Below are 27397 nucleotides of genomic sequence, written 5' to 3' on the forward strand. Positions count from 1 at the left end.
CAAACACAACAGTAAAAGGGCAGCTGAGTTCCTGTGCAAAACACAGTATAAAGCCTGGCAATTCTCAGTGGTAAAAATAACTCAGAGCAAATTCACAACCCATAGCAAACTGAGCAGCAGCAATTCTGAGTTTACTCAATGAAAGAGTACATTTCTCTAGTATATTCTCTAGTATTTTAGCATATTAGTTACTGTGTAATAGGAGCAGAAAATATACAGTGGAGATGGAGATGCAGGGAGCCAAAGAGGGACTTGGGCTGGAAGGGAAAGCTATTGCAAATGCAAGAGAAAACAAAGTTTTTTGTCCTGCTATGCTGCCTTGCTCACCTGGAGAATTGGAGCTTTGGTATCTCTGGTGTTAAAGCATGGTTTTTAGGTAGAGGCAGAAGTGGGTTAAGGAGCCACAAGAAAAGGGAAGGGATCCCGTGTTGCTGGAGCTCATTTCTATGGATGCAGCCCACAAATACAGAATTGGAGGTTGGGATTATAGTTCCATGATAATGTAGTTAGCAGGGATAGGTGAACAGACAGGTAAACTGCAAAAGTTTTGTCACCCATCCACTTCAGCTCCATCTATGAGTCCTGCTGTCAGAGCATGGGAATGAGATCCCTTCATTCAAAGCGAAAGCACAAAAAGTGAATCACTGCTTCTGTGGGAAGGTGAATTGGTTGTGTCCTGGGATGAGTATCCTCTCAGGCACCCTGCAGCCTCCAGGATCAAAGAGGAGGCATCAGGGGAGTCAGTGGCTGTTTTCCCTGGCTTTGCCTTTTGTGCTGTGTGCAAGAACAAACTTCTGACACCTGTATGGGTACAGATGGCTCCATGCTTTCTTCAGCAGTAGCCCTGAAGAAGTACCTGAAAATAGACTGACCTTTAGATTATACACAGCCAACCTGCCTGCTCTTTTAGCTACTGCTGTTGAGTTTTCCCAAGCAATCTCTAAACATAAAATAGGAGTGATTTTAAAAGAAAATGGGTTCATCAGGTCAGTGGTAGTGTAATTCCAGAAAGGGTATGAAAGTGAGGAAGTAATGATAATGCACGAATTGAAGGCCTGATATAATTTGCCACAGCTGCACTGAGGTAAGAAATTGTAAATAAAACTTCCTGTCTGGCTAGAACATAATGAGTTCCCTACCTTTTAACAGTGCCTGCAAAATAAATTAAAAGAAAACACATACTGCCTTCTTTGGCTTGCAGATAGTATCTATTTATTAAGGTAAAAGGAAGAGTGACAGAGAATACTGCTTCTGCACAACAATACTTGTATGACTCCAAAGTCCTGGCCACTGCCCAGAGATGAAGAAAGTAGGGGGAATGATACTGACATGGGAATAAAGTGATCTGAAATTTCCACTGACAGTAAAATGGGGAGAGTAATGGGCAGTGGAGGTTTGTCCCTAACCTTCATGGAGCCCTTCTTGTGCTGGAAGGAACAGCGATTCTTCCCTGAGATTTTAGGGAGGCAGAGGACATTTGAAGGCAATGACTGCTCCTGTGAGAGAGGTAGTATTAGTGGTGTTTAACTGCAGCCACTGCTTTTATAACTTCTTAGTGCTTCAGTGCAGACACTGCCCTTGCTGCTCTGAAATTTCAGACTGGACCTGCAAGTGCAGGAAGCCCAAGAACAGGGAGGAAACAGTAGTGCAAAACGAGTGATGTGAGTAGGACTCCCAGTAAAATGTCCATAGCAAAAGGGGGGAAACAAGCTCACCAAAGGGCACACAGCAGCTGAGTTTCTGAAATGCACAATCATTAGACAATACTTCTTGTAAAACTGTGTGAAGATATCCTTTTACCTAGCTGGTGATTCAGACGTCCCACCAAGCTTCTGTGAACAGAGATATGGCTAAAAGCAAGCAAACAAGGCAAGCAAAAAAGGAAGGAGGAAAGAAGACTTTTACCTGCACACAACAGGACTCTGCATAGTTACTTCTCATTCCCTTAAACCTCACCACAGGCAGGGACCCTATGTCAACCAACTGATCGAGGCCCCTGTGAACTATACATTTCCATTTCTTATCTAGAGAACAAAATGGAAACTATGGTAACAGAGACAGACCTGATAAAGCCCATCAAAGCCTGAGAAGGAAACTCAGTCTACCTCTGCCTAGAGCCCGTGACCTCGCTGCTAAGGCCCCCAAGCAGAGGGGTACTCCTTGTGACAGTCTGATGGGGATATAAATAACTCTTACATAGACATAACCCACTGCACAATTGCTACTGATTTTCACCCGTGCTGTGCTTGGTCCCCTGGTTGGAAGGCATATGCATCCCTCATTTCAGGGTATACCTCTTTAAAGGAAACATCACTTAAGCTGTTATCCAGAAACTGAATAATCAAAAGCATTGGAATTTGGATTGGTAATTTTAGCTCAACCTGCTACATTTATCTTAATCCATATTTATATAAAACACATCTGGAAATTGTGGCACTGTTGTAATTTATAACTTCATGTAAAATACATTTAAAATACAAAGAACATTTCTGAATATACTGCTTTTATAGACAAACATAATTTCAAATTTTACAGATTTTCTATCTTCTGAAGAAACAGACAGAAATTTAAAATACAGAATAAGAAACTTTTCTCCTAGGAAGTGTAACAGTTTTTTTTATAATGCACTCAAAGGCAATTTACTGTGACATGACTTAAAAAGTGAAGCTCATTTTTACAGTGTATGGGGGGGTTTTGCAGCATGGTAGAATTCCTTTATGCCTGACAGCACAAAGAATAGTGTGTGAAACACCATGTGGATTTAAAGTGACCAAAAGCAAAGGCTAGTTTATAATTATCATTGCTATAGAACACTAATTCTTTTTGGGGAGGCCTGGAGCAGGGTGTCTTGAGCCTCAGAAGAGAAAATAGGTCATTTATGTCAATGAGAAAAGGATGCATCTTGGTTCAGTTTGTTTTCCCACAGCTAGTAACAAACTACATCCTGAGCTTAAAAGCAGAAAACCTGGTGAGGTCAGCTGTATTTCTGCCATTTGTCTTTCCAGGCTGATTTTAAACTCAGCCTTCAAGTGTTACAAGGAGATTCTTAAAAAAAAAAAAAAAAGTAAAAAAAAAAAAAAAAAAAGCATGGCAGAGTACTGGAGAAAGTAGAGTCTGCCCTTCTTCCTAGAGGCTTGCCTCTAGCATTCATCTGGATCCTGGCTCCTGCGGGATCATAAGGGAGCAAGCCTGGGACAAAGCCCCTGCCCCCAAGGTTGCAAAAGGCTGTTTTTTGTAGAGTCTGCCCAGTGACAGGGGCTGTAGGACAGAGCCAAGCTGTCAGCACTCATGTTTACTCTTTTAAGGTTTCTTCTTAAAATAAAAGGAGGGTTGGTCATATTGGACAGACTGAACAGCAGGGATTGGCACATCCTGTTGTTATTAATCCATTAAATGGATGTAAAAGCACAAAAAGGAATGGAAACACAGATAAAGTAAGACAGAAACTTGTCTATATTGTACCATTGCCACGGGCTTTGGGAACCTCTAGTGCTCTCACACTCCCATCTGCACTACCAAGGCACCTGGCTTTGCAGCCACGCAGTCTGTGTTCAGCACTTTGTTTAAGGTGCATCCCATAACACATCCTGCCTCATGGTGATTTAGGAGCATTTGCACTGGAAAAATAGGAAAGCAAGAAGTGCTTGAATTGTCTACATAAAAATGCTTAAAAATATACTCACTTTTGGTATCAGTTTGGCATCTGTGATAAAGGTAACAAAGACTGAAAGATACAACTTTCAGTACAAAACCAGCATCATCTCTTGGAAGATATTTCTAAGCGACAGACTCTGAAATGGAAGAAAAAAAGGAACATCAGAATTATTTACGAGTAGCAAACAAAATCATAAACAGTGGTTTTGTCATGCATATGCCATATAGCCACAGCTCTGGAATTTTCAGTGCTAGTGTTGGAGAAAGGAAGTTATTGGCTAGGTGCAATCTGAATTCCCATTTCAAATTATTCCAGAACCTGTCCTCTAGTATGTCAGACAACTAATACACTGCTAGATGTCTTTGTCACAGCAGCAGCACAATCAGCCTTTGGCCAGATTTTTTCTTAGAAACTGTCACAGAATTAGCTTTATTCTAGTTAACCATTATCCTAATTCTGGACCTCAGAGGATTTCTAAAACCACCATGCAAAATGAACATATGGATTAATTGCACAAAGAATAGATACTATCACTTACCTCTGGAAAATAATCAATATTGCAGAAAATGCTTGTAAGGAGAATTAAAAGGAGAGGTAATTTTCTTTAATTCGTTTTGAGCATTACCAATTTTTATTAGTACTTTTTGTCTGCCTGGAACATACATATAAGGGGAGAAAGGGATGTATATAAAACTAGTTCAGAAAGTTCTATCACTTTTAATATGCTGTTCCTTGCCTGCCATTTTAAATTTTTGTGTGTGTACTTTTCAGCTTTCACACATTTTAAAATGATACAGTAGTATATCAATTATAATTGAGTGGCAATAAAAAATATTATTTCTCCCTTTGCTAGATGTATGGTAGGCGTGAGTCAAAGCAAAGATTTGTAGGCTGTGGAGAGATAATTTAAAAGCATAATGGCTGCTAGTACTTGCTTATGTTACTAACTTTGTTTTCTTTCCCTTTTTTATATTTGTCATATAATTTTTACTGTTTTTCTCCTCTGAAAGCATTTCAAAAGACATTATAATCTACCACCTCGTCTTTTAGAAGGTCATTAGTCACACAAATTGTCATTTAAGCTGAACTTTACATCTGATGACTTTTCTGTTTCAGCCTGTAAGAAATGAGACTGAAAGTGGAAACAGTCTTTATCCAAGACCAAGCCCAGTTATGAGGGACACTGCAATGCCTGCCCAGCTGAAAGGATGCTCAAACACAGGGGGCCAGGTAGAAGTGTGCATCACAGACAGGCCATTGCTGCACCCTCCACGGCTAACCTTTGGAAGGCTCCAGTGCTTCATCAAAGCCTGTTTTTAAAAAAGTAACAAGACACATGAACATTCTGAAAAATGAAGATTAAGATCTAGAGTGTAAAAGGACAATCTGAGCCTGCAAGAGTAGTGCAGGGACCTTCCACCATGCACCGTTGCCTTGATATGCCACTCAACATAGTTAATGATACTTGGATTTTAGAAAACTGAAAGGTACACCTGCGGTTTTCAGCTATTATGATATCTTGTAAGAAGAACATTTCCTGCTTTTCTGAAGTGACAGCTACAAGCACAGACCTGAAATGCAGAGAAGTCAGGCTGCACTATTTCCAGATGTATTATTAACACCTCAAGCACAGTCCCCACAACCTTACCAACAGAAGTTGCAGCTGACAGATTCAGGGGTTGAACAGCCCTTTCACTTTTCCCTTTCTCCTCATCTGACATCACATTGGCCAGCCTTTACAGAGCAGCAGAGAGAGAAGGAGCAGCATTATGCAGATGCTGCTGATGGCTGCCCCTTGCTGCCCACCCCCCCAGGGCACTCCTCATAATCACAGCCACGTTCTGCGCACAGGTTTGGTGCTGCAACCTTATTCTCCATCTACAGAGCTCTGCTTCATGCAGTCTGATCTTCATGCTTTGTTACTGCAGTTTTCCACATTTGAAATGTAGAAATCTGTAGGACAGAGCCATTTTTTTTGTGGCTGGAATCCTCTGTTTCACTCAGATTTGTTTCACATCAAGTCTCTTGTGTACAAGTCATTATAAAAAATGTTTGGTGGAAAAGTAATTTATAAACCATAAATAGAACTATTTAGTCCCTGTTTTTATCAGTGCAGACCAACACAGCTCTTAATTGCAAAAGTGACCTGGTCCCAAAGCAAAGGCCAGCTGTGTCTAATCATCCAGGGGATGGACCAGAACACACCAAATAAAGGAAATGGAAAGTAACGCCAAAATGTTTTAAGATGTAAAATGACACAACGTTCAATGAACACTTGCCAACATCATCTCTAATTACTGCAGTGATTAAGTAGTAAAGAATTTGGTCTCAAGGGGATTGCAGTTCTGAAGGAAATACGGTGCCATGTGTTACAGACTTCTTTCTTGCAAATCATTATGGAAATCCTGCTTCCTCTGGTTCTCCTAACAAACTCTTTCTTTGCAAAAACCATGCTTCATTTGTGAAGTGCGGAGGGAGTGTAGCTTGCCTGCTTCTGAAGATTTATGTCTTTATTGCCATGTATTCAACTTGCCTTTTTAAAAAAATCCTTTTATGTCTCTAAAGAAAGAAGCATAGAAAGCATTATGTATTTGCATACTGTAAGGGTTCCTCTCATCCCTGCTGAAGAACAAACAGGGAATAGGGGAGGGCTAGATAAAAGCATCGAGACCTTAACGCAGCATGGCAATGGCCTAACAAACAGCCAGAGAAACTGCAATTAATGCAAGACCAGTTGCAAATCGTAGTCCCAGGGGACACCTTAGAAGACCTTATTTAGAAGTACTTTCTTCTTTTTCATAATTCTATTAACCATGAGATCAAAATTTTTCCAGCTTAAAAAAAATGCGAAGCACAACAAAAAAACCCCAGGTTGAATAACAAAACCATTTGAATTGATTTTAATTTACGGGTTTAAACTTTCTGTAACTCTGGATCAAAATGTCTATTGTACAAGCAAAATATGTCTCTCACCATAGCATGCTTCATGTTTATTGTGTTTTATTCTCGCAGCAGGTGTTCCTAGATGTACGCTGTGTTGTCGTCTTTTCATTCAGCAAAGGAAGAGGAAAAAAATCCTTATCCTCTTGCAGTTCTAGAATAGGAGACAAAGGACAGCAAGGGAATAACCATGGACCTCCTTCTCTGTTTTGTCCTGATTTTTTTGCATTAGATCCATGTCTCTGCTGTCTTCCTACCCTTTGCTATACAGAGCTTCCAAACATGCCATGGCACGTTCCACAAAGAAATATTTAGTTCTCACAAGGCACTTTTATCAGCACATCAAAGCAACACAATTATCTCCATTTCACTGGTGCGAAAAGCAAGACTCAAACATGGTCTGTGTGGAATAGGCACGGCAGGGAAATGGGGCTGTGTGTTCCCAGGCTATGAGTGCCATGCACACCCTTTGGAGATGGGGCACTTCTGTCTGCCACGCACACAGAGGTCAAGGGAGAGGAGAAGGAGAGAGAGGCACTAGAATATAAACACCCTGGGGTTTAAGCTTTCTGTTGTCCTAAGGAGCTTACAGACTCAGCTGTAAAATAAAAATAAGATCAACTGATCTCAGACACAGCTTTTAGAGAAAAATCTAACACGTGGTTAAATGGGAGTGGGAAATGGCCACCAGCATGGGCAGTTCCCGGCTGTCAGCTGTGCCCCGACAGCCCGGCTGTGCGTGCTGCTGGGATGTGGTCAAACGCATGAGCAGAATGAAAAACAAAACCAGCTACAGTAGTAAATTAAAATGCTTCCTCTTGCTTCTTAGTAGAGATGAGGTTTAGCTGGAAAGGCAACAGATGCTCTGAATTTCAGTGTTTAAAATGAGACATTGAGACTCTTCCTTTTTAGCCAAGTTGTTACGAGTATGGGAGAAGATGCTCTTTTTTTCCCTCAGCATTGAATAAGATGTTAAACTTAGTTTTCTAAGCTCGTTTCATGAATCATTCATGATCAAGTACAAATCCTCACAAACTCAGAAGCTTCCTGGTCGAGAGCACTGAACCAGCAAGAAGACTGTTTAGGGAGATTTAATGGGGAATGCCAAAACAGTTAAAAATATGACTGGAAGGATCATAAGCAGTAGGTGAATTCATTGGACCAGAACACTTATCTGTTGCTTCAGCCTCATTTGTACTATTGGCAATGCTGATAATAAAAGTGTTTCAGATTCTGCAAAGAACTTCAGATTCTCAAATTCTAATTTTCTTTTACGCATCTGTAGTCGTTATTTCTGTGAAGGACATCATGCCATCCTGCAGCACTTGTGACTCACTGAAATTCTTTTTTTGAGACTTAGCAGTATGAAGTTCTAAGTAAGTCATGCAGAGAAAAACACTCATTTTGGATAAAATAGATCAAATTGTGTTTACAGTGACCAAAAAACTTCCAATAAATACTGCCCCCACAAAATCTGACAAGACAAACAAATTTAGAGGGAAATAGATTAGCTGACTGGCAAATGTATTGAAGTGAGACCACATGTTTGGGAAGCACTGAAAGCAGAAGTCTCCACGCAGTTTTTCCTGCCTCCTTTTAGACATTCACTCATTCAGAAGGTGCACGTTTCTCTGGCATCTGCTCCCATGACTCATAACCTTGCTGAGGGAGGGCACAGATGGAAGGAGGATGGGTCTGGGACAGGAATGCTAAGGGAAAAGGAAGGTTACAGGCCTTAATGGTTGTAAAGGAACAAAGAAAGTGTACCCTGCTTCTGAAATGGCCAGGTGAGGGTTAGGTCACAGCAATGCTGCATCAACAGCACAGCCAACATGGAGAGGATGGTCAGCCTTCAATACCCCATGGCAAGGAGAGCTGCTCCCCTTGCACCAAGTTTTCCAGCACTACCTCCTAACTTCCAAACAATAGGGCTGGTTCCTTTTCCTTTTAATCACTACTGCCACTGGTGGAGGTGTGGACATCACCCATCAGCAAGCATAGTGGTGACCCTCAGCTGATGATTTGGGAAATGAACACCCACGTTCACAGGCTCCTAATTCCTCAGGGCTGGAAACCTCTAGTACCCAAATTCTTCTGCATTTATCTAACTTTTGGTTGAACTAGCTCCAAACCAGACCAGTGCTTTCTGGCAGCACCATAGCAAGCTCCCAGAGGCACCAGTCTGCAATTATCTATCAGAAATATGACAAGAGACCAGGAGTGGCAGGCTGCCACCTCTGTCACTCACCAAAAAAGGAGACTGGATAGAGCCATTCAGTCATGATTTTTCAAGTCCTGTAACACCTGCATGATGTTATCAAAACACAGGAACTATTGTAATCAGAAACCTCACCTATAACATTTTCATCCAAACTGAGTAAATCCAAAATGCAATGAGAAACTAATTAGACTCTTTTACAGCTTGCTAGCTCATATTTTTGTTTGAAGCTTGTGTGTAGTGGAAAGGCGTGTTAAAAATGCTGATAGCCTAAGCTTGAATTCTTTTAAAGAAATTAACTGTGCTCTTAAAAGGCATAAAATTATTCATTTATCTTAAATATCAGCTGTTCCTGTTTTCTATTAAAACAGCTCTGGCTTTATTTTTTGCTGCATTAAAAGAAAATCCAGAGGTTTTAATATTTGGGCTTGTGCTGTTGTAAAAACAAAGAACCGCATGGTTCTTAAACTGTTCTAAATTGCATTTGAAAAGAAATGTACATAAACTTTCACCTTTTTGAAAGAGTAAAATCTATGTATTGCCTTGAAAAGGGCACTAAATGGCTCCTGCATTTAGAACTGGATGGCAAACTCTTTTACTGCAGTGTCTGAGATGCTGCTGCTGGCCTTTGCTGTGGTGTCAAGCATCAGCCTTAGTGGCATTGCAATTTCCCTTCTGGAAACAAGTTGGTATTTGCCGACCATATTACACTGAATGAAATTTGCAGTCTCTGATGCCTGCTAGTGGGACATTTGTTACATTCTCTGTTTTGAATGTAGTAATACATATTTCAGTGTGGCACTGCTTCTTCAAAAGATTAAAAACCTCTTAGTCCTTTGAGACTTGTGTCAGCATCCGATTTCATGTGCACGGCAATCTTTAAATATTAATATGGGGCAAGGTCATACTCTCTTTAACCCCCAAAACGGAGTTAGTAAATCATGATCTGGCAGTAAAAATATACAGGGCACATCAGTATTTGTTTAGGGCAAAATCTAAATTTAAATTAAACTGAATTGGCTACTGGTATTTTTATAATCCCATATACATAACATCTTATTTGTGGGCAGGGAGTGAAGTTTGGATATTTTGTGAAGCAGTGGTTGAAATATATTTATTAAGATATTAATAAAATCTCTGCCATTGACAACAGAGAAAGAATGTCTAAAATACCAGTTGGGTAAACCTAAAGTGGGAATTCTGAAGCTCTTGAGGCAAATCTGCTGCTGCAAATCTGGTTCAGCTGTTGGCTGCAGCAGAATGAGTCAGTTTACACCAGATGAGCAGAAGCCTTTTGGGCTCTCCTCTAAGCTGAACCACTGATTTATGGCATGACACTGGTAGTCTCTTTGACCTCTTTATATGCTATCCGTCCTGCTAAGGAGCAGGGGAGGGGGGAGTGCTGGACCTTCCTGGAAACCAGGTGATAGACCCAAATAGACTTTCCCTAGGCAAAATAAAACATTGCAGAGTTAAATTTCTTGAGAGAGGCTGATGGGTTAGCTTGTAATTCTCGATACATTACCATTACATGTTTTCCGGAGCTCAGCTCCCAAAGCAGCTGAGGTTCATGCCACACATAACTAACCACATTTGTTTTGCTGCCAGGGGACCTCCCTTGCTACAGAGATGGGGAATGGCTTTAGCCTACAAAAGAGCGCCAGTTGAACTTTGCAAGGAGTCAGTATTGTGAGCCTGTGACCTTTCATATGAAGTACTTGGAGGGCAATAGAGAGGTAGCAGAGTCTGGGGACAGAGTCTTCACCTAAGCACTGGGAAATAAAGGGAGACAAATAATTTAAATTTAAAAATACAGCAAATGCACTTGTGAAATAGACAGCGAATGTGCGATTCTCATCGCTGAGAACAGAGAACAGAGCAGAGAACAGAGTAGTTCAGGTTCAGCATTAGTGATTTGAACTACCAAACAGGCAAGATTTTCCTTACAGAAACATCTGAGACAAAAGGTGACCATAAATAATCAGCTAAAGTAGCTCCATTTTTCTCTTTGCTTTGCTTTCTAAAGTTGCCAGTTATTTTAAATTATGTATATAAATTTTGTGATGTGGACTGTTATGTCCATTGGGAGATGTGCTCAGGCTTTTAAACTCATTTCCTCTGGCCCTTTCACTTTGGTCTGAGCCCAAAAGTGTTTTATGGGCCTCACTGGTAGAGGTAATGGGAGTCTGTGGATCAGGTCACAGAGGCTGCATTACACCAGACACAAGTGGGACACGCAGAAGTGTGCAGAACAGACTTGGAGTCTCCAAGGTGCAGCAGAAGCACTGCAGTCTCTAACACTACACAGTGATTTAAGCACTGTTTAAATCAGCCTGTGTCACCATTTGCGGCAGGTTCCTCAGCTCAGCAAAGCTGAGCTTCAGCAGGGAAGACCCTCCCAGAACATTAACCTAATTTTATGCTGTGGCTTCCAGTCTGGGGTCCATGAATGCTGAGGAATCTGTGGATCCGGTCTGAAGGCTCTGCAGAGGAAGTGAGGTATTTTCAGTAGGCTTATGTTTGCAGTGCAGATATCCACACTTCCACTAAAATCCACAGATTACAAAGGTTGATTTAAGACTTTGCTCCCATATATAATGATTTGATACTAATACTTCGCAGTCTCTTTTTCACAGATAAATTTTATCAGCTGGTTCAGAACACTTTTCCAATGCTCACTAAGCAGCCCTCTCATGCTAAAAGCTCACTGGAGCTTTCGTAGTATTTAAAATTGTGCGAAAATTCAGTCCTGCCTGATTATCCTGAGGCATTATTAATGTAAATCAGACTCTAAACAGAAAAAGATCTTACTCTGAGGAGGATGCAGGAGCAAAACCACAAGACAATGGGCAATGAGAACACCAAAAAAAGAGGCAGATTATTTGACAAAATAAAAGACTAGAGAAGGAGAAGGAGAGGGAGGAAAGGCCGGACAGAAAAGAAGTAAATCTAGAAATTAGCCTGTAAGAGTAGAAAGTCACATTAATTCTCTCTACACCATCTCTTTTAGCTTGGAAGACAGCAAGGACAAGGGCTCCAAACGTTGTCCAGGTGTGGTGGCAGCAGCTGCAAGGTGGCATCCAGCAGCCAACCCGCCTTGGTCCCCAGCCAGCCCTGCAGGAACTCTGCACCCCTGTGGCTCCTGAGGCCAGACCCACTGCAAAATGCCAGCCATGTGACTAGCAAAAACCCAAACCCCAACAAGAAAGCACAAACAAAAAATGTGACTGAATGAAAAGCAAGTAAAGTGCCCTGCTCAGAAAAGGCTCAACCACCAAACATAAATCCCAAACATATCCTTCAGCACAAATTGGGTAGTCCCTAGAAGGCACAGAGCAGTCAGAGAGGGAGGAAACCTGGAAAAGCCTGGTTTTCCAAGACAGCGGAATAGTGCTTCCAGGGTGCTCATTTCAGCCAAATGAGGGAGCTGCTTCTGCTCTGGCAAATAATTTGATTGTACAGCCCCTTCTAGAGAGTGAACAGAATGTCAGCAGCACAAGGAGCCACCATTCCCAAGGGCATCTGTCTGATGGCTGCTTCAGTACCCTGGTGTTTTTAGACACACACACACACAAAAAAAAGATCTCCGACACATCAGACAGGGCAATGGCCAGGACAGAAGAGAAAATGCAGACAGCCAGTCTGGGGCTGGGATCATCTGAAGAAGTACTCAGAAGCAAAACCTTTTTCAGGAGAAGGATTCTGGCTTGTCAAGAGCAGAATTAATGACGAAGAAACAGCAATTAGCATGATTTTAAATATTCCTCTAAAATACGCCATAAATCGTTTTGCCCTTGGGAGAGCCAGAACAAAAGATGAGCATAAAACTGCAGGCAAAATGCAAAAGTCTCCATCTCACAGTGCAGGCAGATGGAGTTATTTAGTAAATCCTCTGCAGTCTTCTCTCGGCTATAAGGAAAAGAGAGGGAAAAAAAGCTGCCCAAAGTTTCAGTCAATATTTACCTCTTGGGTTAATAAATTGTGATCCTGACCTCAACAAAAGTCAATATCTTCTGATTATTATACTCAGGCACCTTTTTATTTGTACTCACTCATTGTATAATGAGTCACCCGTTTCCACTGGCAACTTCACTTTCATTTTGAATGTCTGAATTGAACAATCATTTATACTCCAAAGGCATAAGACAAAATTACTATAAACTAGAGCAGTAAAATGTGGACATAGGCTGCTATTTCCAGTGAATGAGCAAGCTTGGGCAGGGGGCAGGCAGAAGGGATCAAGGATTAAGTACAAAAAATAGCTGGTTTAAATCCTCTTTTAAATACCTCTGAGTGACAAGGAGCAGAGAGAGGAAAGCCCTGAACTGTGATATTAAATACAATTAGGCTGCAAGCATGGCAGGAAAGAAAAGGCAACAATCTGGCCTGAATAGTAAACTTATTTTAAGGGAACATTGGTAGGCTTTCTCCTTGAAATAAGCAAAAGCAACTCCAGAAAATAAATGCCAAAGGCAACATGTATAAATTCACAGACTTTGCAAGCTAAGGCACAAAGACAGATCTGAATGTAAGTCACCACACACTTGCTGCTTCATTAGAGGTGGACTAGGCCAGAGCTGGAGGGAGAAAATTCAGGGTGTTATTCTCATAATTATGTAATGTTTTATATAATACCACAGGTGTGCACTGTGCTTTCCTGAAAGAAATCAAAGCACAGCCTCCCCCAGTAAGATCAAGAATCAGCTAGAATCACATTTTGCTCTTCAACATCTCATTGTCTGAACATCCCCCACTGACTATAATAAAAACGTTCTTTGGGCTTACAAGGCTTGTGATACTGGAAAGACTTTCACCCACATAACCCACTAATTCCATCTCTTTTTTAAAAAGTAAGTAACTTTGCCACTTAAGTTTGTCTGGCTTGACATTATTCTACTATTAATCCCACTCTGGCAAACAGAGGTGAGAGCAGTACGTCTCTAGCTTAAACACAGTAATTTCTGAATAGTGAAAATCAGAAGGAGCAAATTATGATCGAATCAACCATGACCTGGCTGTCTTTGTGAACACTAATAAGCCCCATATAAATCACCCTAGCGTATTTCTTCTAAAAACCACATTATAGATAGACATGGCACTGTTCTGACACCATATTGCCTTGTATGGTAAACAAAAAATACTTCAGTATGACCAAAGAAGGCAAGGGTGTACTTATGGGAAAATGAGTGCAGAAGCACTGTTTTCAAACTCGACAAGAAGCTGTCATTTTCAGATGGGACATTCAGCCCAATGCTTATTTGTTGAATATGTATTTTTGTATTATCTGACAATACTGTGCTTAAATTGTATATGTTCAAAAAGATGCATCTCATTCAGCAGCAGCAGAGTTGGCCAGCACAAGCTTTAGGAAAAGGATGTCTTCATAAGTAGATTTTCCCTTCAACTTCACAAATCCAGCTTCAATTCATTTGATATAAGCACATTTTAAATACAGACCAGCAAAGTGTTTTAGACAGCTCATACACCAAAAAGCAGGTGATTTTCTAAAATAAAATTACATAAAAACTGAATTTAAAATATCTCCCCACAAGAAGAAGCCACAAGCCAGAGCCTGACCATGCTGAAGCTCAATATATTACACATTCATTTTATGTTCACAGCTCTACGCCTACTAAATTCGGATGTTTTTCACCATTAACTTACTTGAGATCCTTTATTTCCATCTAATGAGCTTTATCAGCAACTGCCACCATTACCACACTGGTGCCAACAAGCAGACATGCTAATTCATGTGCCATTAAACAGCATGCATATCCATAGGGGAAGGCTGGAAGCTGTCTTGGGAATGGAAATGAATGAAGTTTTTGTAGGTTTGAATAAATCTGTAGGCACTTTGTAGCTACAGAAGATTTTCATCTGTGGCCTTTATAATAGCTTGGAAATAGCAACTAATTTAAATGCATCAGCATCTACAGACAGAAACTGCAATAAGGTGGGCAAAGTATAGCCAGATGCTGTGGTTTCTCAAAGCATGCTTCCAGGGACATGCATGCTTTTGAAAAAAAATTCCTTCATATACTATAGAGACAGCGTTGAAGTACATTATCTTGTAGTGAATGAAAAGCCTCAGAAAAAGCATAAAAATCCACAGATTTGGTTGATGGTGACTGGAACCCAAGGTACTCTAAGCCAAACCTCTTCATAGCAACCTTTTCTGGCTAACTCAGAGTAATTTATTTAATTGTGATGAAATAAGCAAAAATGTCCCAGTCTGCTTGTCCATATTGGGTAAGAGTGCAAGCTGAGCTTCTCACTGATGCCTGGGAGGAAGGCCACTGCACTGTGTGCCACCACCAGCATCCCCAGCCAGGCGCACTGCAGGTGCACTGTGAGCACAAGGGTCACTCCACATTATAGGAAAACGTAGCTATGACATATTCAGGGATTAAAAAATGCTTTTTCTGTATTTTCATTCTTTGCTACTTAAAGAACAAAAGTCAAAGGAGCCAAAGCAATGGTCAGCCTTGTGGAAAGCTAAGGCCTCAGGTCACATAGTTTTAGTTAGAGAAACAGAGTTTATCTGCATGCATATTTTAAATGGGGCAAAACTGAGGATGAGACAATTACCCTTCCCTCCTACACATTTCCAGAACAGAAATTGCATAAACAGAGAGAGGAAATAGCATTCAATTCAAAATAAGTCTGTTTTTTTCTGCAGGTCATTTGGAAATACTGCTCTTGTAGGAGCTACACTTCTCAAGGTCTCTTTCACCATACTGAGGTCTGACAGAAGAGCAGATCATTTCAAAGATATTCCCATGAAGTTATACAGAGACAGCAGGAGAACTTCTCTAAGGAGGGGAAAGATCCTGGCCATCAGCCACAGCGCAGTAATTCCCAGCTCGGAATGCCACTGCAAGTGATGCCAGCAGGGTGGGAGCACAGGAGGGAACTGAATCAAGTGTCAGCAGCAGGGAGAGCCTCACCAGGCAGCAGAGCAGAGCCGGGACCCGGGCTCTGGCTGGGGTGGTTATTCCTCTGTGCCCCTGCAGAAGGAAGCTGCCCCGGTGCTCCGAGGAAAGGAGCGCGGTGCTGCCGAGCGGGCGCGGCACACAGCCAGGCTCCACTGGGGCACCGACACCAGCACACCAAAGGGCTCCAAGACAAGGGTGCCAACCTGGGGTTTGTTTTTAAATTCACAGCAAGCCAGTGCAAAGAGCAGAGAACATGTTTGATGCATTTATCGTAGCCTGTGCTGCTAAAGAGATTCAGTGAGTCTCCTAAATTAGCACAAGTTCCTGAATCCTACAGAAACATAAGAGGGTCTTGTGAACTAAGGAAGGAGGCAGATAGTTTCTGCAATGGAAAGCAACAAATTATTTTTGTTAGAGGATTTTTGAGTTACTGAAGGATTATTTCTACTGGCAGTCAAGATACTAACAGATATAAATGTTATAAAATTGCAATTCAACAGCTATTTCTTCAGTCAGTCAGTCACTATAGGATGTATGTGATTTTAATTAATAAGTTTAATGTCTTCAGATGGATGGATTTTTGTTTACTTCTGTGCTCTGTCTCCTCTTTATTTTTTCAAGCAATAACCTAAAATATAATATACTGAACAGAGCATAATAGAATGGACTAAAATATAAAAATCACACTTGTTTACAGTACAAGGCATGGATTAATATTAGCAAGTGTTTGAAAGCACTGAAAGAACATTTTCAGCCCACACCTTTATGATCAAGTAAATCCTAGCTTTATGTGGAAAATAATATTCAATAAGAATACGATCTAAATCTTGAATTATATAAAAATCACAACACGTATTTTCTGTGCTCCTCTAAAATTCAATAAATAGTTCAATAGATCATCTTTATTCTTTTCACCCTTCTGGGGAAAAAATGATTCTTAGCCAAAGAGCTTGCAGGCCAAATTTCAATCTGAAAATAACCTTTATAGCTGAGTTATAAAACAATGAGAGTAAGGGTTTATGATGTGAAAGTTGATGCAGGCTTTACTGCTTTGGCATGATTGGTGAAGCTCTATTAAAAATAAATAAATATTTTTTTTTAAAAAGGCACACAAAAAAACCCCAACAAAACAAACAAACAAACAAACAAAACCTGCAAAAAACCCACCAATAAAAACCCCCCACAACCTCCCTCCAGGCATTTTTCTCCTCTGACTACTTAAAAGAACTGTATGCTATCATGGCCATATAAATCTAAAGTCTTAAACCACTCCACCCTTATTATCTCTTCCAAAAGAAAAATGTTTATAATAATACATATATTGACTTTAGCTTTTTGTTCAATAACAAGATTTACTGCCCCACTCTTCAGTCAATTGTAACCTCTCTGGGTCAACAAATCTCGATTCTGATCTCAATAGAAGTCAATACCTGCTTATTACTTACCTCCGCATTTGGACGCCTATCACAAATTCACATGGGCATCTTGGCAAGCAGGAATTAATACTGTCTGCTTCATTTTAATACAAAATAGACTTATGTGCTTTTCCCACAGTCATTTTAAAGCCACGGGATAATGCTGTGTTTTTGGAAAACTATATTATACATTAATTTCTGGAACTAAAGAGCTAGAGGTGTTTAGCTTTTCTGATGTCTCAATAAAAATTCACAGACCAACCTTCTGGCAGTTCCTATTTTTTCCCACATAAAATGTAAATCATCAATCTGATATTTTGTCCTTACCAAGTCAGAGAGGCAAATAATAGTAAAATTGAAAAGTTAGTTGCAAGTAATAATACACAAACTTATGTCTCAGAAGTTCAACAGAGAAATGTACTAATCACTTCCTTGGTTGCATCTGTGTAATGCTAACATAAAAAAAGATCCTGAAAATCATTACCATGCCTGCATTTGTATATGAATTCAGCCTGTACTTTCACAGTCAACCTTTGAATCATCTATTTGGTACCTGAAGTGTCAAACATTTGCTATGAAAGGATAATTGAATCAGATTTTGTGTCTTATATGTGAACAGATCAAATGGGTATCTATTTACCCTGCAATCCAAAGGCTTGGATAAGAATCTTATCACAGAGTTGGACAATGAGAAATGCATTTCAATATACTGTCTCATTTGACTCCATCTTGAAAATTTCATTTACTTACATCAGGCATGTAAACAGACAGGAATTTATTTTATTTCAGAATAGAAACTGAGAAAGTACTGGTACAGAAGTCTTGAACACATGGGAAGGAATGTCAGAAGTTATGTTCAAAAATGCCTTTGGAAGTGTTTGAAGCACCTGCAAGAAACATCACTGTACTGGTCCCTTCTAGCTGCACATGCAGTACAATACTGGTTGTGTCAAACACAGCAGACAACGGATGGAGCAATGACCCTGACCCTGAATATCACTATTTTGTTCTTTTGTCTTGAAATCTTCACTTCAGTACATTGCAAATGGCAATGAGAGTATTTGTACTTCAATCAATGGAAGGATGGCAAGGATGGAAGGGTAGAAGTAAAATAATAACTATGAAAAGTGTATATTGAAGATGTAAATATAAAATATTTAAATAAATTCAATAAATTTTCAATAAATTTTTAAGTTTTCCTTGTCAGATGAGCCAGTGCCATTCACGTAACACCACGAAAGGCTGGCTTAATGTTGCATATTCCTATCACTGTCCTATAATATTTGCATTATTTGAGGTAACATGAGGCTGTGCAATCTGCTATAACTGCTTTCTTGTGTTTGCCCATTAAATCCCAGAGTCTGAAAAACTTCCATAAATTGAAAACTTAGATGTGGTTTATGCACAGGAGATCCCATTCTCCATTTACTGACACCAGGTTTGCAAACACCATAGGGATAAAAGTAATGAGAATCATGCTCGGACTTACCCAAGAACTGTATTTGACTAACAAGGTGAGCCAATTCAAAATTAAATAGTTTTTCAGGCTAAACAAAATCAATATTATTTATAGGATATGATAGTAGGCCTAAAATAAACATTTCTAGCTTTAAAAAAAATAGATAAAGCTGTATTGATTTACAAAACGTAAGGCATTAGGCTGCTCAGATACAGGGAACAGTCATGTAAAAGATCTAGGTCAAGAAACACCAATAAAACTCTCATTCATCTCATTAGCTGAGGAGCACAGTGAAAGGTTAAGCAAGGTTAAAGTGGTCTGTCTAGCATCTGACATTCCTGCAGGATGACAGGCTGCTCTCCACGGCCAGGTTCAATGCCCATCTCACACTGTCCGGCGCAGGCTGCGCACTCACAGCAGGGAGATGCCGGGAGCCCCCGTGCCCACCACAGCCCATCCCCAGCCATGGCTGACCCTCTGCTGAGCCCAGCCTCATGACAGTGCCATCATTTACACCCCCACAGCTGCAGAAGTAGACCTATAGCATGTTCTGACCCAAACCACACGTGGATATGCACCAGGAAAGAAGGCAAGCCCACCTTCCCCACCCCATTCTCTCTGCTGTGGATCTCCATGAGGAGGAGGAGTACTGCAAGTGCGCTGCTGAAGATCAGCCACGGTGGGATGCAGCCAGGAGTTATAAAGAAAAATGTACCTGACCCAGAGCTGCTGCATGGAACCTCTTCATATGTACCAACAAGAAGAGCAAAGATCCATCTAATAGGGGGAAATGCTAAAAGTAAACTGCAGCATCTTCCACAGAATAGAAAAATCCAGGACTTGGGTTCTGTTCTAGCAAACAGTAAGGATTATATTTTCTGAACCTGACTGTAATACATTTCATTCACAAGAACTGATATTAGCAATACCATCTTGAAATTAAAACACTAGTGCATTTTTATGTGATACTGTTTAAAGTGGGTAGACCGAAATATGAAAAATGAAGGATGTAAAACTGTAATATGAAGGGTGACAAAAATTAACACAGATCAAGTGCTGATGGAAACAGCAGAAATTCAACAAAGATCAAGTGTCAGAGTAAGAGAATATGAAGGAAAGAGAAAGCAAAATGAAGACTGTGTAAATGAATATATAGCAAATATAATATATACTAGTAATATTTGTGTAGCAGTAGCTAGATGGGAAGAGGCAAAGGGCAACAGGAAGATTGGTCTAAAACCAGAGATACTCTGCCCTGACTGTGGCAAAGACCTTGGAAGATGCTCAAAGGGAAGAAATCTCCACGGAGATTCATGAAAGCTGCTCATTATTATTATTTTGCAAACGTATTTCTACCCCTGCACAAGCCCTGAAGCCCATTCACATTTCCTGAACGTCCTAGAAGATGAAATCCAGCTTTAAAATGGGAAGAACAAAATACAAGGGGTGTTTTACAATTTTCTGAAGAAGGGGGTGGGCTGTGTGCAGAGAGGCCTCACAACACTGCAACCACGCCATTTTGTTCCCAAATCTGTGAACTCATCTTTTCCAAGAATCTCCTGACTACTTCAAAGTATCACTTATGTCCCAACCCATCATGTTTCAGGTTTTGATTTCAAAGTATCTTGCCACTGGATTATTGTCCTAATAAAGAACTCTGGATGAGTGTATTTATAGCCCAGAGAGCAAAAAACAGATGAGGGGAAGGCAAATACTGAATTGCTTGGGTTTACTCTGTGCTAACATGTGCACCTAGTTTTCTGAAACAGAGTTCAGTTGGTCAGGATATAACCCATGGTCACTCTTAGCAAAACCTCGAGTTCCCTCATTCACTGACTTCTATAGCTGCTGAATTTTCAGGACTGATTACAGCCAGCATTTGAGTTGATGACATATTAATTGAAAATGTTCAGTTGTATTGAAGATTTTTTACTATTAGCCTTTCAGATGACAAGAGATGATGAGGTTGATGGAGCTACCAATGCAGCCAATTTTTAAGTGGGGTTTTGACTGAGAGGGTTATCATTATGGGAACCTCTAAAGTTCCTGCATGTATTACACTAGCAGAAAATAAAAAGTGCTATTGTGTTATGTATTCTGTTCAAGTTTCTCACTTGGAAATAGTTATGACTGTCATCCTTGGCCAGGTTTAAATTGACATTTTTATCACAACATTCCTGGCATAGTACTGCAAGTTACTTGCTTGTGAGTAGTTATCAGCTGGCAAAAATTTAAAAGGCGGTTGGCTGATTAAAATTATATGCCAAGAGCTATACAACAAGACAACAAATAACAAAAAATCAGCCAAAGACAGCAAGGATTCTTTAAACAAAATTTAGAAAACCTTTACAGAGAAAGGAAAATTATACATGCAAAAGTCATAAATTGCACCTCTTCATTTAATATTTGATAATCAAAAAGCTAATAATTAAAACTGGGAGGGTTAGGTCGGTCAAGTTTTACAGCTGAGCGCACTCCCTGAGCATGCCCAAATCAACACTTATGAGATTAATTTAAAAGCTCTTCAAATTCTGAATCTCCAAGGTTTATGCTGTCTGTGCATTGTTTGCATAATGCAGTTTTGTACTATTAAAGCACTATAAAGGGATTATTTTCATATTCAGCATATTAAAGATCCAGCACAATTCATAGATACCGTACTCTGCTTATGCCTGAGATAGCAGGAACAGCGTCTCGCCTTCTGATTATCTACGAAGCAAATGTAGAAACATAGATGTTTTTTGGAGAGAGTGTATCCTTAGCAAAATTAATTCCCCAATGGTTTTATTAAAGTCTGCAAATTGCATTATTTTCCCATCATATTTGAAATATTGCACTTCCTTAATGCTTGCTCTAACCCATGGCATGCCATCTTCCCTGGGGTGTCTAGACATGGTGTCTTAGATTTATGTGTATGATCTCAGTGTGTTACAACATCACTCCTGACTAATGCATTATTACAATACTTACATATATTCCCAAGTGTCACTGTTTTGATTAAAAAATCACCAATCTGCATATGCACACCATCTGTGCTTCAGAGAAGCAAAACATGCAGGATAACATTTGCCTTACTCAAAACAAAATTCAGATACTAATAAAAAACAAATGGGAACCTATTTTTATGTTTTGTTTTGTGAAATAACAAAGAAAATGAATACTGTTTCTGTAAAACAACAGTCCGTGCCTCTCACACTTTAAATCATAAGCCTTTTTTTCTCTACACAGCAAGGAGATTTACCTTTAGCAACAACATGCAAACAATTTGCCCTTTTAGAGATAGCAAATAACACGGGAAGGAAATGTACTGCTGCAATGAATTTTAAAAATCTCAGCTCAGAGCAGGGGAGTTTTCAGCAGAAGAGAATGTAGTCAGCAGCAAGTCCTTTCTCAGCTGAAAGCTGCAAGAGTGGTTGTAAAAAGATGAATGAGACCCTTGCTTACTGGGGTGAAATGCTTTTAAAGGACAAGAATCTGCTTATCTTTGATTGATTGCCCAGTCTGATACTTTCCTTTATAAAGTTTATTGACTACAAGCCCATAAATCAAAGAAAAACAAATCACAGGTTCAATTTGGGGGGCATTGACATCCTGCCATCTTGCAGCAATAGCTTAGAAGTCACAGGGCAGGGATATGGGGGACTCATGGAGACAGAAGTATCTACTGCAGATAAACTATCATTTAAAATTTTGTAAACAATTATTCATTTGTGCCTTATCACATTTTTAAGTCAAAGGAAAAATGCAGACAACCAAGCTACTACCTAGGTTATTATTTTGAAGTCCTTAAAGGCAGAATTTACAATTAACAGACGTAATTCTCACTGTGCTTCTGTGCATCTCTCTGGTTCCGTGAGATTACAGTCACATACCCACACAGCCCCCACCTGCTCTAAGAATGTCGCATTTACAATTTAAACTATCAAAGCAAGAATCAGATTTCTTTCAGGGGGGTTTGAGGGCTTGGGAAACTCAAAATCTGTGTACTGCAACACCCCACACAGTTGCAAGTAAAAAAGGAGCTAGCCATAGATCTTTCTCATATGGGGCATACAGTGTAATATGACAGCATGATAATACACATTAATTTGTGCCATTGACCTTGACGCACTATTCTATTGTGTATTCTCTTAGAGTCAGCACTCAGGTCACTAGAACATCTGGTGTTTAACAAAAAAATCCCATTCTGAAGTGCTAAATGTGTTGAAACAAATGGTACTGTACTATCATTATACAGTGCAACCTCTCTGCTAGGGGTCTAATTTCAAGGCTACCCTGACTGAACTACATTATTATTAAGGGTTTTGTAATTCACATCTTGCCACAGTACACAAAATACCTAATTATCAAAAGTATTTTAAAAGCCGGGTTGTGTTCCATGTGATTGGGACTGACGGTCACTTTCTTTCCATTTTATCTTTGGAGACATCTGGAATGGCTAAGCCTGCACAGTGCTGAACATCCTGGCCTCGACCCAGCAGAACACTTCAGCAGGCACATGTATGTGTATACACAGCCCCTGTATTGCAGCAAGACACGCTTTTAGGTTATGCATGTGCTAGAGTACCTTGCTGAAGGTATGGACTGGGTTCACCACACCGTTTGGAAGTTGCACAGTGCTCAGTATTGCATCTACCCCATCTTACAGCCCGTTACATTCAGCTTGTGCTGGAATCTATCCTAGTGCCGGTCTCTGGGAAAAGCTGATGCAGCCTTTTACAAGGAGGCTGAAGATCTGAGAGATGATTGGTAGCAAAGAGTGGCAGCTTTGTTTTACAGGAGTATTTACATGTTGTTTAACATGAAAAAAAGAGGAAAGAGTGATGGCTCTGCCCAGCCTCACCATCCCTCTGACACCACTGCCACCCCCACACCTCCCTACCACCACTGCTCCAGCTCTGCTTCCTGCAGGGATTCTCCACATAAACAAACATAAAGGTTATTTTTGTAGGATCCTTGGGAATCCCACAAAGCTTCCATGGGAAGGATTAAGCATTTGCAGGGGTCTGATGACCTTTACCTGACCTGAAGCAGATTGCAACGTCAATTAGCATTTCAGTTTTCGCTGTTAGTAAGGATACACACAACCCAAGCTGGGCTCTCCCGACTGTGCTGTGTTTGTGCTGTGAGTCACGGTGGGCTGATTCTCCCCCGCTTCACAGATCTGCAAATTTACTTCCCAGCAAAACAAGCATAAAATGCTACTACTCTACTTTTCCACCTAATTTTCCCTCGCTCTGCAAGCATGGGCAGAAAGGAAACATGCTAGTACTCAAGTACTATGCAATATTGGTTTGACAATACCAACATTCTTTTAATAAAGTGAAAAAATCCTCACCGTCAAAAGCATGGAGAATTGCTATAAGCATTTATGAACTAAAACATGTGAGTCTCAAAGCCTGACAAAGGACCAATACATTCAGCTGTGGAGAAAAAGGAAGACAGCAAAGGTGAGCATGCAGGCATATTTAAAAGAGCAAGGGATGCACATGCTGAGCCAAGCAAAGACAGGGCAACAGGAAGAGGCTCAAGGTCATTCAGCATAGGAAAGTAGCAGCCCAGAAAACGCCTTTGACTCACAGCAGGGCTGGAGAAGGAGGAGAAGGTATCTGTTGTGTTGTGGTTTGAGCCAAGGTGAAGTAATTTCCAGTTGTATCAAATGAGATTTCTGCCATGAGGTCTCAGCTGATCTCTATGAAAAGTTTATATATGGTTACTGAAAAAAAGAAAAAAAACCACAAACATGACACCAGTCGATGAGAAGACAGCATTAAGCAATCAAAGACCTAATCTCATTAACTTCTTCTAAGATTTCAGCCATCAGTCTGTAGCTGGCAGCTACGGGAGAACTGAGCACAATGAAACATCTTTTAAACATTATTTTTTCAGGCCATCTTCCTTATCTTTTATACTTGTTTGTTCTGCAGTTTCTTAGAAGTTACAACTGTTGAAGGAAGTAGAAAAAATCCGGAAAAAAACCCCAAAACTTGCTCTCCTATGCTGCTTCATGCTGCTGGGTCAGTGATTAACAAAGACAAGGTCCTGCTGCAGGGAAGCTAAATGGAGTTCATTACAGACATGAAAGTTAGCAGGGCCAAAAAGGTGAGACCATAGGAAAGAGGATGAAATAAGTGCCTAACAAGTGTGGATTTTACTCTCTCGGTGCAATAAGGACAGCTTTCAACTACCAACTACTCTAAAAGAAAATCTATCTAGACAATAGTTTCTTTAAGATAGGTATTGTCCTATATACTACAATCATATTGCTTTGCATATAATCAAGAAAATTAAAATTAAAATGCATTGCTTAAAAAATTTCATATTGTTCTGCAAGGAGAAATCTTTGACTTGAGGATTGAAATTCTGGGCTTGTCCTTTTTCCTGGAAAAATTAGGAAAATTGAAGCATTTAAGTGGAGCACAATGATGTCATTAAACCTGGATGGGGACATCTACCTCAAACCCTCACAAATATAAGAGTTTGTTAGCCATGCTTATTGCTTGAGTGCTTTGGAAATGTCAGTGCTTCCCGGGGATGCTTCCTGCAGCAGCAAACTGTCTGGAGAAGGAAACTACACACAGGTTGCTCCTGTGACACTGACAGAGCCTGGAACTACAGCCAGCAGACACTGGGATATGAGCGGATTTTCTTGGCCCTGAAGGCTGTAAGCAATAGCCTGTGTCTCACTCACAGGTAATTTCTCACCACACTCTGCAGTGCTGGGTACCTGGGCAACACTAAAAGGATGAGCTCTCGCAGGGTGTCATATTTTCTCCCCAGAACTGGCAGTGAGTGATCTCTCTTTCAGTACTTCTGCTTTAGGACATCTCCACTTTGATTTTACACTGGTGCTAACCCCATCGTCACTAGAGAACCTGAAGTTTTCTGCTACACCTGCAAATGTCCTGTATGACCAAAGAGCCCATATGGCTTTACCACAAACCTCCCACAGAGATGTTTGAGTAGGGGGCAGCCAAGAGGTGACATAAGGCACCAGCTACTGTAGAAGCTGCTTAGAAGTGGGGCTCACCTGCAAACGGCATATGTGAGGAGGAGGCTAGAAAATCAAGTACATCTCAAAATAAGATATCTGATTAACCTCAAGAAATCAGAGTTATGAAAAGTAACAAACGAAAGACTCAATGAACCTTCAGCTCACAACAGATCAAAGATTCTTGAAGAGGAGTGTGTAGGCAAATACCTTGAACAGAACATGTATTCCAGTAACTTCAAGGTGTAACTAAAAGTTTCAGGGAAACCAGAGGATGAAACATGCTTGAGGTTCTTGGTTCCAGGATGGTCTGACACCCAGAAAACTGTGAAGAAAAAAGAAAGTGGATAAACAGCTATGAATAGTAATATATTACTTAGTCCCTCTGAGTAACCACGTCAAGGATCTCTTCAGAGATTAGCTCTGCCAATAATTTCACCTGCCTACCAACATCTTTTTTATTTCTTTTGTTGTTAATGTTTTAATGTGGTATAAATTATTAATCATAATTCTACTTTTGCAGGGAGTGGAATTCAGACCTTTTATGAGATATTTAGGGGATGATCTGTTGTCTAAGCAACCCTTAGAATAGGCAGGACAAATCAGACGTAAGAGTAAATTAATGTGGCATTAAGTTGCTTCCAACAGCTTGTTAATGGAAACAAATTCAATAAGCATCGCAACCAAGAAGGGAGAAACTGCCCCCATTTGTACTGTTGTGCAAAGCAAAGCTCAAAATAAAGCAAGAGGATGGACACAAAGAGCTACCTATCATGAGCCTGCTAAACAACTGCAGTCTCAGCAGAGAAGACAGGGATGAAATAATGCACATCTGACTAAACTAGGCAAGAATAAAGAGGAGCCAATGGGAAAAAAATGTAAACTTTTAGTAATCATTAAGAATTTTGATTAAACTTCCTAGGACTTTAGAGCCTCATTGGGGGCTGGTACACTAGTGCTCTGTGATTTAAAGTTCTTAAGTATTTGGGTGGAAAAGCTGGTTTGTAATAGCAAAAAAAAACCCTAAAGAAACCCAAATAATACTGAATAGCAAAACAACTACCATATTGGCACATGGTGATAATCATTTTAAGAATATTGCTAAACCATGTAAGATGTTGAAAATATCACACTTTTAACTTTGCTCCCCACTGTTACATGCTCTCAGACTTGAAGAGAAAATGAAGAACCTTATTTTGCTCAGATAATAACAGTTATAAAAACAGATTAACTGTCAGTATCATGAATTAGTATCACACAAGTATAGAGACTCAAATAATAGGTTTAGGCCATAGGTGAAGGAGCAAGAATGCAAAGCTTATGCTTAGACCTGGGAAAGGATACCCACATCACCACTGCAGAAAAATGCTTACCAAAAAATGAAAGTTGTATTTAATAATTCTGTGTGCATTTAAAAATCTATATTTTGTTTTTTATTATGTGGAGACAGTTTTTGATATTTAAACCATTATGCACTAGCTACAAAAGCTGATGCTCAAGGTAAAAATCTACAGCTTTTAGTTCATGCTTTCAAGTTTTTTTTCCTTTTCCCCTTTTTTTTTTTTTTTAAGAACCTCTGAAAGTCTAAATGATAACATGTTTCAAGTAGCTGCTCCTTTCCTGGAGTTGAACAAAATTGAAAAGATCAAAGTTAGTGCAATCTTGTTCAAAGGTGAAGAGGTGAAATCTTATGTGTGCTGGAGGATCAGAGCAAAGAAAAACGTACAATGCTCAGTGTGCGACACCTGAAGCCCACTTTCATCAAGGTACCTCATTTTCATCTG

The 27397-nt window shown here is 40.1% G+C and overlaps 1 long non-coding RNA gene across 1 annotated transcript in view; it reads right to left on the minus strand.

Annotated features, from left to right (window-relative positions):
* Positions 1-3696: 3696 nt before the first annotated feature.
* The window catches only part of LOC121362092, a 50975-nt gene continuing 27274 nt past the window's right edge, over positions 3697-27397 (minus strand). The window contains exons 5-7 of the long non-coding RNA XR_005956441.1: positions 25824-25938; positions 24203-24338; positions 3697-3791 (exon numbers count right to left, since the gene is read on the minus strand). This is a non-coding gene — a long non-coding RNA (uncharacterized LOC121362092). The remainder of the gene's footprint in view (positions 3792-24202; positions 24339-25823; positions 25939-27397) is intronic.

The sequence above is a fragment of the Pyrgilauda ruficollis genome, unplaced genomic scaffold (assembly GCF_017590135.1).
Source record: "Pyrgilauda ruficollis isolate IOZ18807 unplaced genomic scaffold, ASM1759013v1 scaffold6, whole genome shotgun sequence".
Taxonomy (NCBI): domain Eukaryota; kingdom Metazoa; phylum Chordata; class Aves; order Passeriformes; family Passeridae; genus Pyrgilauda; species Pyrgilauda ruficollis.